This window comes from Ornithorhynchus anatinus, chromosome X5 (genome assembly GCF_004115215.2).
Source record: "Ornithorhynchus anatinus isolate Pmale09 chromosome X5, mOrnAna1.pri.v4, whole genome shotgun sequence".
Lineage (NCBI taxonomy): Eukaryota > Metazoa > Chordata > Mammalia > Monotremata > Ornithorhynchidae > Ornithorhynchus > Ornithorhynchus anatinus.
The window spans coordinates 22389203-22403848 of NC_041753.1; the positions used below are offsets into that span (position 1 = coordinate 22389203).

The window sequence follows — 14646 nt, forward strand, 5'->3', positions numbered from 1 at the left end:
CCCACATGGGGCTCTCAGTTTTAGTAGAAGGGAGAACAGGTACTGAATCCCCATTTTACAGATGAGGAAACTGAGGCAAAAAAAGTTAAGTCACCTGCCCAAGGTCAAACAGCAGGAAAGTCGCATAGCTGGGATTGAACCCACGTCTTCTGACTTCTGGACCACTTGCCCTTTCAACTTGGTGAGGGTAGGCTGGGTATGGAGACTAAATGGGGCAGAAGGACTCGGGGTAATCGGAGGGAGTCATGAGTTAGGAGGTCTCTGTTGGGTCACAGGACAATTGAGTGGGGAGGGGTTGCGTGGGAGAGAAGGCTGGTGAGAAGGTTGTTGTTGGAGAGTGAGATTTCGGGGTTGATTGAGGCAGCTGTGTCCCTCCCTTCAGGCCTCCCCTTCCCCAGTTGGACCTTAAGGACTGCTTTCTGTCTACCGCCATCCTCTGTCCAACCCCGTGTCCTTGGAGCTCTGGGGCTCCAAGTGATCCCACGGCTCGTCACCCCGTGTCCTTGGAGCTCTGGGGCTCCATGTGATCCCATGGCTCGTCACGCCGGCCAGAGGCCTCCATAAGCGGGAGGGGGGAATCCCTCACTGACACTTCCTGCCTGACATCGTGAGGCAAAACTGAAGAGGAACTGGTCACCGACAGGGTGCTTGAGAATCCCTGTTTCCTCTCTGGCCCCAGCAACCTCCCCGCATCCCTCCTCCAGATCCTGAAGCTTGAGAACTAAGTCCGGGAGCAACTGGCCTGGCTTAGGCCTCAGCCCCACGAGGCTTCCTAAGAGATTTGGACCCCGACCAGAACCTTACGCACAGAGCCTCCCTCGTCCTGGCCGAGTCCCTTGAGTCTTCCAGCTGCATCCTACCACAGACTCCAGCTGTGGCTCCGTGGGTCAGGCCAGGGCGGAACCATGGGGAGCCATCCTCCCTCAGCTGCAGTGAACACACCATCTTAGTGTGTTCAGTACAGTGACCTGCATAAAGGGAACGTTAGATAAATAGCAGTGATTCACTCATTCATTAATTAATTGATACTCGAAAGTCAATACAAAATTTTGGGGTTCCTATCCCACCCTTAAGGGAACAAGGTCACTGTGGTCTACTTAACCGTCTCAATGGGCTCACACCTCCTCCGGGTCATGGTCTTGTCTCTGCCACTCCTCTCTGCTTCTCAGCCTCCCCAGAGCACACACTCTCTGCCTCTCAGCCTCCCCCGTGGCAAACATGATTTGCCTTTCTGCCTTCCCCGTGGTATTGGTCTCTGCCATTCAGCCTCTTCTCTCCATGGTGCAGCTGCCTCTTTTTGCCACGCATGCTCCACTCCTTCTTTCTTCCTCAAGCATGAGCCTTACCCCTCATCTCAGGTTTGTACAATTGGATCTCATGAATTTTTCCTGTCATAACCCGGGGTGGAGCAGACCTGGGATTCTGAGAGCAAGAGAAGTGGAATTTCTGAACAAGAATGAGTCGTAGATGAGCTGACTTTTGCTGTGTGGGAAACTCATCTCATAGCATAATTCGAATAACCTCATCCTTACTGGAACCCCAAAGGACCTGGGTTCTAATCCTGACTCTGCCACTTGTCTGCTGTGTGACCTTGGGCAAGTCACTTCACTTCTCTGTGTCTCAGTTACCTCTCCTATGAAATGGGGATTACGACTGTGAGACCTATGTGGAACAGAGAATGTGTCCAACCTGATTAGCTTGGATCTACCCCAGTGCTTAGTACAGTGCTGGGCACATAGTAAGTGCTTAATGAATACCACAATCATCATTATTAATATTTATCACTTGCTGTCAGAGGCCTTAAATCTATCCGCCCTGGCTCGCCTGTGATTTCAATTCTCCAAAGCCCAAACTGAAACTTCAGACCTTTCCAATTACCCAACTCCTACTCTGGAACCATTAACCATAACTGTGAAAAGTGAATGAAACTCCCCTCATTTCTTTCCACTCTGTCTTTTCATACATTTACAAATTACCCACTGCACCATCCAGCTATCACTCCTCTCCCTCCTCCCATTCCTTTCCAAACGCCTCAGATGGGTTTATACACTTGTTAGCTCCACTTCCTTTCCTCCAACTCTCTTCTTGATCTTCTCTGATCCAGTTTCCTTCCCATTCACTCCTCTGAAACTTCTCTCTCCAAGTTCAGCAATAGCCACCTTTCTGTCATAGCTGAGAGACTCCATAATTTGTCCTAATCCTCCATGACTTCTTGGATGCCTTCAATTCTGTGGAACAATCTTCTCTCCTGGAAATACTACCTAATCATGGTCTTTCTGATACAGTTCTCTCCTGATTCTCCTTCTACCTCTTGGGCCTAGCCTTCTCAGTCTCTTTCATTCATTCATTCAATCAATCATATTTATCGAGCTCTTACTGTGTGCAGAGCACTGTCTTTCACCAGCTCTTCCTCTGTCGCCCACTCCCTTCCTGGGGGTGTCTCTCCATGCTATGTTCTGAGGGTCCCCCTTCTCTTCTCAATTTATACTCACTCCCTTGAGGAGCTCATTTACTCTGATGGCTTCAACTACCACCTCTATGCTGATGATTCCCAAATCTTCTCACTCAGACCTTTCTCCTCTGCAATCTCACATCTCCGCCACCTCCGGGACATCTTGTCGTGTCTCAATCGTGTCTTACTCTCACCTCTCTCACCATCAACCTACTCCCTGCATAATACTTCCCCCACCTTAGCCCTTTCTATCTACCAGTCGACAGCTCTCCCCCATATTCAGAGCCTTTCTGAAATCACCTCTCCTCCAGGAGGCCTTCCCAGATAGATCTCTAATCACCCCATTTTATATCCTCCAGCTGGCACTTCAGTCTTTCTGCACCACCTAAACATTTTACTACTCAAAGCTCCCATAGAAACTAAACTAGTCTAAATTAAACTAGTCCACTAGACTGTAAGATCCTTTAAGCAGGGATCGTGTCTACCATCTCTATTGCCCTGTGCTATCTCAAATACTTAGCATAATGCTCTGCACACGGTAAGCCCTTAATAAATAGCATTAATTGATAAACTCTATTAACTCCCTCCTATTTGTAAAATATTTAAATTTCCCTTCCCCCATTCGACTGCAAGCTCCTTATGGGAAGGGAGCATGTCTTCTTTGACTTTTCTCTCCCAATCGCTTAGTACAGTGTCCCGCACACGATAAACGCTGAATAAATACTACTGATGTACCTGTATCCTGGAGCCTACGACCTGCTGACCCCTCGTGACCATTTCCGGTATCGAGCCTGACTGTGCTCATGGAGGAAAAAAGAAATTCTAGTGTGTTCCTTGGGGCAGTCAGTTCCCCTTCCACTACCCTCCCCTCTTCAGTCACTTTTTGGCTTTAAGGCAGTCAATCAGCTCTCTCCCCACTACTTATCCTCACTCCTTCCCCAGCTCGCACACTTTACTCCTCTCAAGCCAACCTAATCATAATGTGTCACTCTCATCTCCCGAAATCGACCTCTTCCTCACACCCTCCCTCCTGCCTGGCACTCCCTTCCTTTTCACATCAGGCAGTCCAGAGCTCTTCCCGTCTTCAAAGCCCTTCTGAAATCACATCTCCTCCAGGAGGCCTTCTCTGACTAACCTCTCATCTCCCCACCCCATTTCCCCACCTACTGTCACTTCAGCACCTCTGCTATCGATCAGTTGTATTTATTGAGCACTTACTGTGTGCAGAGCACGGCACTACTCATGACCTCTGCCATCACTGTAGCACTTATGTACACATCTTCATACTCTGTTTCCTCCTACCTCTGATTTATTTTAATCTCTCTCTACCTTACTAGATGGTGAGATTATTAAGGGCTAGGGAGAGTACAATCAAGGGTAACTCAATTGTACTCTTCCAAATGTTTAATACAGTGCTCTGCGCCGAGAAAATGATCCATAAATATGATTGACTTTTTGAGGTTGGACACCAGACTGTAAGCTCGCTGTGGGCAGTAAATGTGTCTGTTTATTGTTATTTTGCACTCTCCTGAGCACTTAGTACAGTGCTCTGCACAGAGTAAGCGCTCAGTAAAGATGATAGAATGAATGAATGAGTGATAGAGATTCCCTTGGGGCTTCACACTAAAGCACTTTCAGAGAGCCCCAGCAGCTCGTTGCCACTGTCCTGTGACTCTTAGACTCAGAACCCCCAAAAGGCACATGAAGCTTTTGGGGTTCAGCTGTGGGCTGGCCACAGAGGTATAGAGGAATGTCAAAGGTCCAGCCCTCCCTGTGAGAGTGAGTCATCAGATCTCTCCGGCACTCTTTTGGGGGGTAAAAAGGTAACCAGTATTTCCTTAATTAAGATCGCGACAACAACGATAGTAGTATAACAGGATCCTAAACTAGATCCAGGGATAACCACCAATCCTTGTTCTAGAGAAGCGGCGGGGTGTAGTGGCTAGAGCACAGGATTGGGAGTCAGAGGACCTGGGTTCTAAACCCGACTCTGCCAGTTGCCCGCCGTGTGACCTCGGGGAAGTCACTAACTTCTCCTTTCCTCAGTTTCCTCAGCTGTAAAATGTGAAGTAATTACCCGTTCTCCTTCCCCCTTAGACTGTGAGCTCTGAGTTGGGGCAGGGACTGAGTTTGATCTGATTATTCCATTCCTACCCTAGCACTGGGCACATAGTAAATGCTTAACAAATACCACAGCTGTTATTATTGGTGCCTCACTTAAGCCCAGGGGTGGCTACCCCGCCCCCCCCAGGACCCTCTGCTACGCTTCCTTTAGTTGCTTTTCTGAGGCCCCACCATCCACAGGTCCTTTCCTGGTAGTTCACCCTGCTGACCCTCGGCCCTCCCTTTTTTATGGTATTTGTTAAGCGTTTACTATATACCAGGCACTAGGGTAGATACAGGCTAATCAAGTTGGATAGAGTCCCTGTCCCACATGGGGGGGTCACAGTCTTAATTCCCATTTTACAGATGAGGGAACTTAGGTACAGAGATGTGAAATGACTTGCTCAAGGTCACACAGCAGACAAGTGGCAGAGTCAGGATTAGAACTCTGGTCCTTCTGACTCCCAGGCCCATGCTCTATCCACCAGGCCATGTGGATATGGAATCCCCATTTTACAGATGAGGTAACTGAAGTACCGAGAAGTTAAGTGACTTGCCCAGGGTCAAACAGGAGGCAAGTGGTCCCCTCACTCATACAGTTCCCACCAGGCTGGAACTCTCTCCTTTCCCAAATTTGACAGACCACAGTTCTCCCCATATTCAAAGTCCTCCTAAACCCCACCTCCTCCCACAAGCCTTCCCAGTTTAAACTCCAACACTCCAAGCTGTAAAAACAGACCAGCCATTTTCAGCACTTATATATTCATTTATCAATCAACCAATCAATGGTATTTATTGAGTGCTTACTGTGTGCAGAGCACTGTACTAAGTGCTTGGGAGAGTATGAAGCAACAGAGTTGGAAGACATGCTCCCTGCCAGACAAGGAGCTTACCGTCTAGAGCGGGAGGTGGACATTAAAATAAATTACAGATATGTACACAAGTTCTCTGGGGCTGAGGGTGGGGTGACTAGCTCTTAAAGGGTACAAATTCAAGTACAAGGGCGACCCAGAAGGGAGAGGAAGTAGGAGAAATGAGGACTTAGGCCTCTTGGAGGAGATGTGATTTTAATAAGGCTTTGAAGGTGGGGAGAGTGGTGGCCTGTTGGATATGCCCATCTTCAGCCCCTGTATATATGATTATTCAACTGTATATTCAATTATTTATTTGTATTACTCCAGTTGTAAGTATTTTATGCAGGTCCCCTCGTTTAGAGTGTAAGCTCCTTGCAGGCAGGGAACATGTCACTGCTCTGTGTTGAAATTCTTAAGTGCTTAGTACAGAGCATTGCAAGCAATCACTCAATCAATATTACTGTTACCATGACCATTTCTACTACTAGCACTATGAAGCTCAGTCATCCCCTTCCCTCTTGCTCTCATTTGAAACACTGAAAGATCTCTTTAAATCCAGCACTATGAATCCACCACAAGGTGGAAGTATGCTACAACTCTGATATCCCAAAAAGTTCCATCAACTACCTGAAGATGCCTTGAAGTACAATTTCTCATCGTCAGCATCATGTTTTAAAGCATGTAACTAAAGAGAAATTAATTTCTATATCCTGCGGCACAAAGTGAATACCAGCAGCGTTTAGGGGGATAGTTTACTGAAGACAAACTATTTAAGAAAGCGATAATTATTTTAAGAAAACCACAAAGCTACTGGATTCTCCAGGGTAGATAAAGAATTGATATTGAAAGGGAAGAGCTTAATGTATTTATCACTGCCTTCGAGAGGTGGAAATCTTTCCCTTATCCTTTTACAGATCCTGAATCAATACCCCTGGACAGGACTAAATTAAAGCGAAGCCATCTGAGACCCATGTAAAGTTTCCTCTTCCCCTCTTCTCCCCACCCCCATTCTCCACTCTGCCTTTCCAATGGGACCTGTACATCACTGGGACTAATTTTAACCAGAAATAGTGGCCCCTTCAGAGGTAAGAGTGAGGGAGAGAGAGGATGGAAAGCTTCCTGTCAGGGTTCCATGAGGGTGGCTGCCATTTTGCTCAGTTGCTAAAGCAACACAGCCCCTAGAATCGAGTGAGCCTAATTGAATTTTTCCGCTGCCTCCAATTCTCTCTTTTCTCATTCATCTTGTTAAATATGAAATGTAATGTGTACTGAGCATTTTGCTCAACAAATAGATTCTAGATTCTTGACCTTCAGGGAGAGGCAGGCAGGCAGTGCATCTTTACACTGGAATCAATCAACCAACCGGTGGCATTTACTGAGCACTTACTGGTGCAGAACACTGTTACTAAGGCCTTGGAAGAGTACAGTACTATAGAGTTGGTAGATATGATCCCTGTCCACAAGGAGGGATAGAGAATAACTCTCCCCCTTCCCCATGCAGAACAGTACACAGGTTCCCTACCCTGAGGTAGTTTGAGGAGAACCTCTGTTAGCAGTGGTGGTGGAATTTCACTTCCAGGAGATGCCATGTGGACCTGGTGTTCGTCCCTGACACCCACCCCTCTGCCCTGCCTGTAAAAGTGGTGAGCTCTACTCGCCCCTCTCCCTCATCCCCCACCACTCACTCCGGCCCTTTGAATCTTCTGGCCCCCGTGGCTCCTGAAAATGCCCAACTTCTCTGTAATACCCAATAGCCCAAACCTCAGCCCCCTCCCCACTACCACTCCTCTGAGTAGTGCCATCCCTCGGCCAGCAATCAAAATGGCTGGATGCACCTTTTTGAAAACTCTTATTTTGCTGCCACAGCTCTCTGAAACATCTGTGCCAAGCAGCTCCCGCATGTGCCCCTCCCCAAACTTACCCCCCACTTCCGCATCTCCACAGTCCCCCTTCCACAGGCCAGCCTCTCACCTGTAAGTGGACCCCACCAGTAGAAAGTTTAGGGGGTGATGGAGAGGCTTTGGAAAGCTCATATCTGATGGCTTTAATTTTCAATCGTGTTTATTGAGCACTTACTGTGTGCAGAGCACTGTACTAAGCGTTTGGGAGAGCCCAATATAACAATAGTCACATTCCCTGCCCACGATGAACTTAGGTTCTAGAGGGAGCCAAAAGTAGATGGCGAGTGAGGTCATCGGGGGGGTGGGGTGGCCTGATCGCATCATATTGACCCCCAAGGGCTCCTGATTATGATAGTAGTTGTTCTTTCAAGTATTGCTCTCTCTATGCTTCCAAAATAAGATTGTTACTGTATCCAAATTTTACAGGATTTTGCCAATTTGAGCTACTTTCTTCTGGTTGAGGAAAGCAGGCACGAAGGAAGTTGTGACTAGACATTTTTGAGGTGCTTAAGTGGTTGAAGGATCTGAGTTGGGAGGGTGGGCAGGAGAGGAGAGTAAAGTGAGAAGGAACAAGGAACACAGAACTGTACTTCTCCCTCCGCTAGCACATCAGGCATCCTAAATTACACAATAACAGTCAGTACTTTCACACCTGGTTGGGTACAATAACAGAGAGCGGTACACTGTGCTGACTCTCATTCAGTTTGCGAACAACATAAATTCTCATGAGGACACACCAAATACTTCCTCCCATACCTCCAAAATGACACCTGCCTTCCCTTCATCTCTCACCCTCTCCTCTTCTCTCCTTCATCTTGAAGCTTAAAGGGCACAACAACTTAGCAGAGCAACCCCTGCAGAAACCTGGCTAGGACTGTGCCAGTTCACACAAACCCATTCTCACCCCTGTAGCAAAGCAGAATTGAGCTCAAAACAATGGAGAAGGGAGAGAGAAAAGGTTAGACATACACGTCGAATGTCAGGGAAGGTTTAGTGTGTCTGGATGCTGTGCTACAATCAAAACTCTGGTTTAAAATTAAAAATATCTTTAGAGATTAGATACCATAACTGTAAGCTTGTCGTGGGCACAGAATGTGTCTACCAACTCTGTTATATCATACTCTCCCAAGTGCTTAGTGCAGTGTTCTGCACACAGTAAGTACTCAATAAATACCCTTGGTAGACTGATTGGAAAGAGCACAGGTCTGGGAGTCATAGGACCTGGGTTCTAATCCCAGCTCTGGCATTTGCCTACTCAGTGACCTTGGGCAAGTCACTTAACCTCTCTGAACCTCATTTTTTTCATCTGTAAAATGGGGATTCTTACTTAGACTGTGAGCCCTGTTTGGGACAGGGACTGTGTCCTGCCTGATTATCTTGTATCTGCCTCAGCACTTAGTACAGTGCTTGGCACCTAGTAGGTGCTTAACAAATACCATGATGATTGACAAAGGTGCATTAAAGCCTGTTAAATCCAGCTGCTCCTGTTGTCCTGGTGCAGTTCTATACCCCTTCAAATGTTCTAAGAAGCAGCATGGTGTAGTAGCTAGAGCACGGGCCTGGGAGCCAGAAGGTCATGGGTTCTAATCCCAGCTCTGCCTCTTGCCTGCTGTGTGACCTTGGACAAGTCACTTCACTTCTCTGGGCCTCAGTTCCCTCATCTGTAAAATGGGGGTTAAGACCGTGAGCCCTATGTGGGACAAGAACTGTCTATCCGGATTTGCTTGTCTCCACCCCAGTGCTTAGTACAGTGCCTGGCACAGAGTAAGCGCTTAACAAATACCATAATTATTATTATTATTATTCTATTTGCAATGCCTAAAGCTCTTCTTTGTTCTGCTTCTTAGTATTACACTCTTCCTATGAAGTTCAGTCTTGTCCATTTGTAAATTAATGCATCAAGTAAATCAGGGAATACTTAAACATGATGAGACTTTGAGAGGTGATCAAGAGGTATTAAAAGGGTAGAAAATAAAATGTATGAAGAGAGGCTTTATTTATTTACATTATTATTAAATGTATGAAGAACTGGGATTATTCAGAGACAAGAATGATTTAAAGGTATGAAGTCTTCTAGGGTAGCAGGTTATTACAGGATTCAAACAGTGGTGCCCTGCTCATCTCCATATCTGATGAAGACATAACTAGAGGAATGGATTTATGTGCAGCAGGGAGAATTTAGGGAGATTAAAGGAACGCTATTTTCACCAAGAAGCAGAGGAACTGGTGGGAGACCCTGAGTTTGGGATCAAGAGCCTGCAGGAAGGAATCTTATGGTATTAGTGGTTTGCTCTGTACCGTTCACATTCTCTTGTCCCTGCCAATTGTATTCCCATTAGAGCAATGGGGAAGGCCAGTAACCAAGGCAGGAAGTAGTACAATACATTGTGTAATGCATACAGTAATGTTAATTGCAAAACCCTTTTATGGCCCAAATGACCACAGCTTTAGGCTGGAGGCTCTGCTGCAGCACCACCTCAGTAGCCGTTTCGATCCTCTCTGCCTACGTTAGGCAGCTCTCTTCAGGATTCTTGCTGGGCCTGTCCACCACTCAAGACTCCCTTGAAGGTTCTTCCTTCTGAAACTTCCCCACTGGAGGCCAAGCCCCAGCACAGACATTCTGGCTATTTTAACCCCCATGGACATGAGGGGTGGGTTGAGCTTCGTGGTGGACAAAAATAGAACAGTTCCTTTTAAAGGGAATAGCTGCTCATTCTAAGTATACCCAGTGGTTTAACCTGGATTGGCTGACTCCACTGCCCAAATTTCCCATATATAGGAATATATATATATATATATACACACATATGCCTATGTACATATATGCACACACACTCATTAGAATTCATGAATAAGTGCTCTCCCCACCCTCTCGACATTGGCTTCTTAGTTTTGGCCTTGACCAACTGAGCCTTGAGAACAGGCCGTGAGAGAATTCTGCTGTCCAAAGCCCCTGAATGTGATATGAGCTCTTCCTGTTTAGGGATGTTGGCTAAAGCCTCATTTAGCAATTCCCACTCTGAACTTCCTCAACAGTTTCTAAAATATGACAATCTTTCAGACAAAAGAAAGCAGTTTAAACCCACATGGGACTGTAATGTTTTGAGCCATCAGGTTGGAAGCCACGTTAAAGAGTAATTTATGCCTTCAACAAGTCCAAGAGCTGGGCAGATGCTCTCAATGAGTATTTATTGACTGAAAAAGATTGCTGGTGAATTAAACACACAAAACATCTCCCCCAAGAGGCCTCTTCCCGACTAGGCCCTCATTTCCTCTTCCACTCCCTTCTGCATTGCCCCTGCTCTTGGATTTGCATTCTTTATTAACCCTTACTCAGCCCCACAGCACTTATGTACATACCCATCATTTTTTTATGGTATTTGTTAAGTGCTTACTATGTGCCAAGCACTGTACTAAGCACTGGGGTAGATACAAGCTAATCATGTTGGATACAGTCCATGTCCCATGTGGGACTCACAGTATTAATCCCCATTTTGCATATGAGGTAATTGAGGCTCAGGAAAGTTAAGTGACTTGCCCGAGATGACAGAGCAGACAAGTGGTGGAACCAGGATTAGAACTCAAGTCCTTCTGACTCCCAGGCCCGTGCTCTATCAATCAATCAATCGTATTTATTGAGCACTTACTGTGTGCAGAGCACTGTACTGAGTGCTTGGAAGAGTACAATATAACAGAGTGAGTAGACACTTTCCCTGCCTTCAACGAGTCTACAGTCTAGAGGGAGCTTACAGTCAAGGCCATGCTGCTTCTCGTTTATTTAATACATTTAATAAATTTAAGATATCCTTCATTTTATTTATATAAATGTCTATCTCTCCTGTAAGCTCCTTATGGGCAGGGAGAGTGTCTACCAACTCTGTGGTATTGTACTCTCTCAAGCACTTAGTACAGTGCTCTATATGCAGTAAGCGTTAAATAAATACTACTGATTGATAGGGAACATGCATGGTAGAATCAGCGAACAAGGATGAAGGTGAATGGGAGTGCTGTGCATGTCAGTGCCTTTCCTAGAAACACATACTTCTGTGTTTCTGGTGACTCAGTCCAGAGCAAGTTAAGATTCTTTGCCTTTTTTTTCCCTAATCTTCCTAAGCCCCTCATTATATGCACAACAGGTCAGACAGACTGAGATTCTGGGAAAACAATAATAATAATAATGGTATTTTTCAGCGCTTCAGCACTCTTCTAAGCTCTGAGGTAGATACAAGATAATCAGGTTGGGCCACAGTCCCTGTCTCACATGGGGCTCACACTCTTAATCCCCATTTTACAGATGAGGGAACTGAGGCACCGAGAAATGAAGTGACTTGCCCAAAGTCACAGTTGGAATAGGATCTGCTGATATTTGAAACAGCCAAAGCTGCTTTCTTTACTACCTGCCTAAGTTGAATAAGGACCAGTGAGGGAGCATATTTACCATTAACTTCCCTCATCTACTGACAGCACTGTAAACTCATCTTCTAGACTCTAAGCTCATTGTGGGCAGGGAACATGTCTACCAAGTCTGTGATACTGTACTCTCCCAAGCGCTTAGTACAGTGCTCTGTGCAAAGTAAGTGCTCACTAAACACGACTGATTGATTGAAGACGCCAAACTAATTAGGTCTTCTTAGTGGAACCGGGGACACTTTGAGGCCAGAACCTTGAGCGGGGAGAGAGGGGGTCCAGTGCACACTGGTTTGGATTCTGCAAGGAGGTCAGCCAGAACTTGACCTGCTTCGGGAATGGAGCAAGTCCCTCAGATGGTTGGATTTCAAACCTAATATCAAAACTGTCATTCCTCGCAACCCAGAATCTACAGCACATGAAAACTGAAAATCTACAGCAACCTGATTAGCTAAGTTGTTTGTCCACAAATCAATCGGCAGGCTAAAATTCTGGACTAAAACCCATCATTGGGAACCACAACTCCAAGTCTGGCTGCCATCGGGGAGCAGGGTCCAGTCGAGGTTGTCCTAAAAATAATAAAATGGGATTCCTTAAGTGCTTACTATGTGCCAAACATTGTACTAAACGCTGGGGTAGATAGGCGATAACCAGGTTGGACAGAGTCCCTGACCCACGTTGGGTTCACAGTCTAAGAGGGAGGGAGAATAGGTGTTGAATCCCCATTTTACAGATGAGGAGACTGAGGCCCAGAGAAGTTAAGTGACTTGCCCAACCAAGGTCATACAGCAGACAAGTGGTAAGTGGTACATCTTCTCCTCTCTGTAATTTCTCTTAGCGTCTGTCTCCCAGGTAAGACAGTAAGCTCCTTGAGGGCAGGGATTATGTCTACTTAACCTTTTGTACTCTCACAAGCACTTAGTACAGTGCTCTGCACATAGTAAGCTCTCAATAAATATCATTGATTGACTTACAGTAAGTGCTCATTAAATACCATTAATTGATCGAGGTGACGGAGGCAGCATTCAAACCCAAGTCCTCTGACTCCCTCTTTCCACCCACCTCACTGCTTCTCTTGTCCTTTAACAGTACTCACTCCTACACTCTCACTAAGCACGAGAGTTTCCAGGGTGGGTGACATGGGAATACATGAAAAGTAGACTTACCTTGCAAGGATGGCTAGAGAAATCTTCCCTCTGGCTAGTTGGTGAGTGCTGAGCTCCAAGCATAAATTCCACTTTCAGAGGGTGGGGACATAGCACCTGTTTCCTGCAGTGAAATAATGGGCACTCTAAGAACCAGCTCACCAAAAATAGACATGGGGTGTCCATCATACTTTATTCGTTTAAATGGCTCTGGTGATTTCAGATGCTTGGCTATGCTGCTGCTTGAAGATCCCATACACTCAGCTCTGCCAAAAGTGTCTTCACTGTTCGTTTGGGATTGAGTGAGATTAGGGAATTAGGAAGAGTTTGTCTGAAAACACAAACGGGGTTGGAATGGCTTATCATAGGAGAAACTGCTTGTGTGCACATGTGCAGCATGATTTTTTATGGTATTTGTTAAGAGCTTGCTCTGTGTCAGGCACTGTACTAAGCACTGGAATAGATATAAGACAATCAAGTTGGACAAAGTCCCTGTCCCACATGAGGCTCACAGTCTCAATCCCCATTTTACAGAGGAGGTAACTGAGGCACAGAGAAGTGAAGTGACTTCCCAAGGTCACACAGCAGACACGTGGCAGAGCTGGGTTTAGAACCCACATACCAAAGCATGAGTTTTCCTTAAGGTGAGATTTTGCTAGAACAGAATGCTCACATTATAGGAGAACTGGGTGTAGTGAATTTGAGACAATGTCTATGCAGGGGCAGGGATCATAAGATCCAAATTGTCTTAATTGTCTCTATGAAGTTGGCTCCCATAGAGGAAAGCAGGGCCTTGGCTCACATAGCTCAGATAATTATTACTATTATTATACTTGTTAAGCACTTACTATGTGCCATACACTGCTGTAAGCACTGGGGTAGATAGAGGTTAATCAGGTTGGCCACAGTCCCTGTCCCACCTGGGGCTCACGCTCTTATCCCCATTTTCCAGATGAAGTAACTTGAAGCCCAGAGAAGTTAAGAGACTTGCCTAAGGTCACACAGCAGACGAGTGGTGGAGCCAGGATTAGAACCCAGGTCTTTCTGACTCCCAGGCCCATGATCTATCCACGAGGCCACGCTGCTTCTTGACTGGCACCACCAAAGAGTTGGGAATAACGAGGGTTTGGTGACCAGTGGAGAGTCCCAGTCCTGGTGGATGAGGGGGGAGATGGCTCGCAGGCTGGCACAGACAACCTCCCGGGCCCATACCAGGCTGCCACAATCTCTGAGGCTCCTGGAGGCGGTAGCGTCTGCTGCAGCCCCCGGTAATCCTGGGCTGCCATTGGCAAGGCGATTCCCCTGGATGCTTTTCCTAAGTCTAAGGGAGACCGTGGGCCTGGGTGGTCTCCTCTGCCTGCTGCAGCAACCAGAGGGAGGACCACAGAGTGAGGCAGGGGGAACTTGCAGGAACTTGAGGTAAGGCTCAAGCAGGGGCAGAGGCCATGGTAAGTAGTAGTAACAATAATAATAATAATAATTGTTGAGAGCTCATGTCATGCCAAGCACTGTACTCAGCACTGGGGTTGGTAAAAGATGATCAGATCAGACTCATTCCCTGTCCCACACGGGGCTCACAGTCTAAGTAGGAGAGAGAACCGGTATTTAAGACCCCAGCTGACAAATGAGGAAACTGGGGTGGCAAGAAGTTAAGTGACTCACCCAAGATCAAACACAGAAGTCGAGTGGCAGAGCCGGGATTAAAGCCCAGGTCCTCTGCCACTCTTGTAGCCATTATGTCCAAGGTAGGTTTTTTATATTGTACTCTCCCAAGCGCTTAGTAC

At 46.4% G+C, this 14646-nt stretch overlaps 1 non-coding gene across 1 annotated transcript in view; it reads right to left on the minus strand.

Moving 5' to 3' along the window:
- Positions 1-630: 630 nt before the first annotated feature.
- The window catches only part of LOC100075873, a 30897-nt gene continuing 16881 nt past the window's right edge, over positions 631-14646 (minus strand). Inside the window, exons 2-3 of the transcript XR_005659658.1 lie at positions 12884-12986; positions 631-968 (exon numbers count right to left, since the gene is read on the minus strand). This is a non-coding gene — a transcript (uncharacterized LOC100075873). The remainder of the gene's footprint in view (positions 969-12883; positions 12987-14646) is intronic.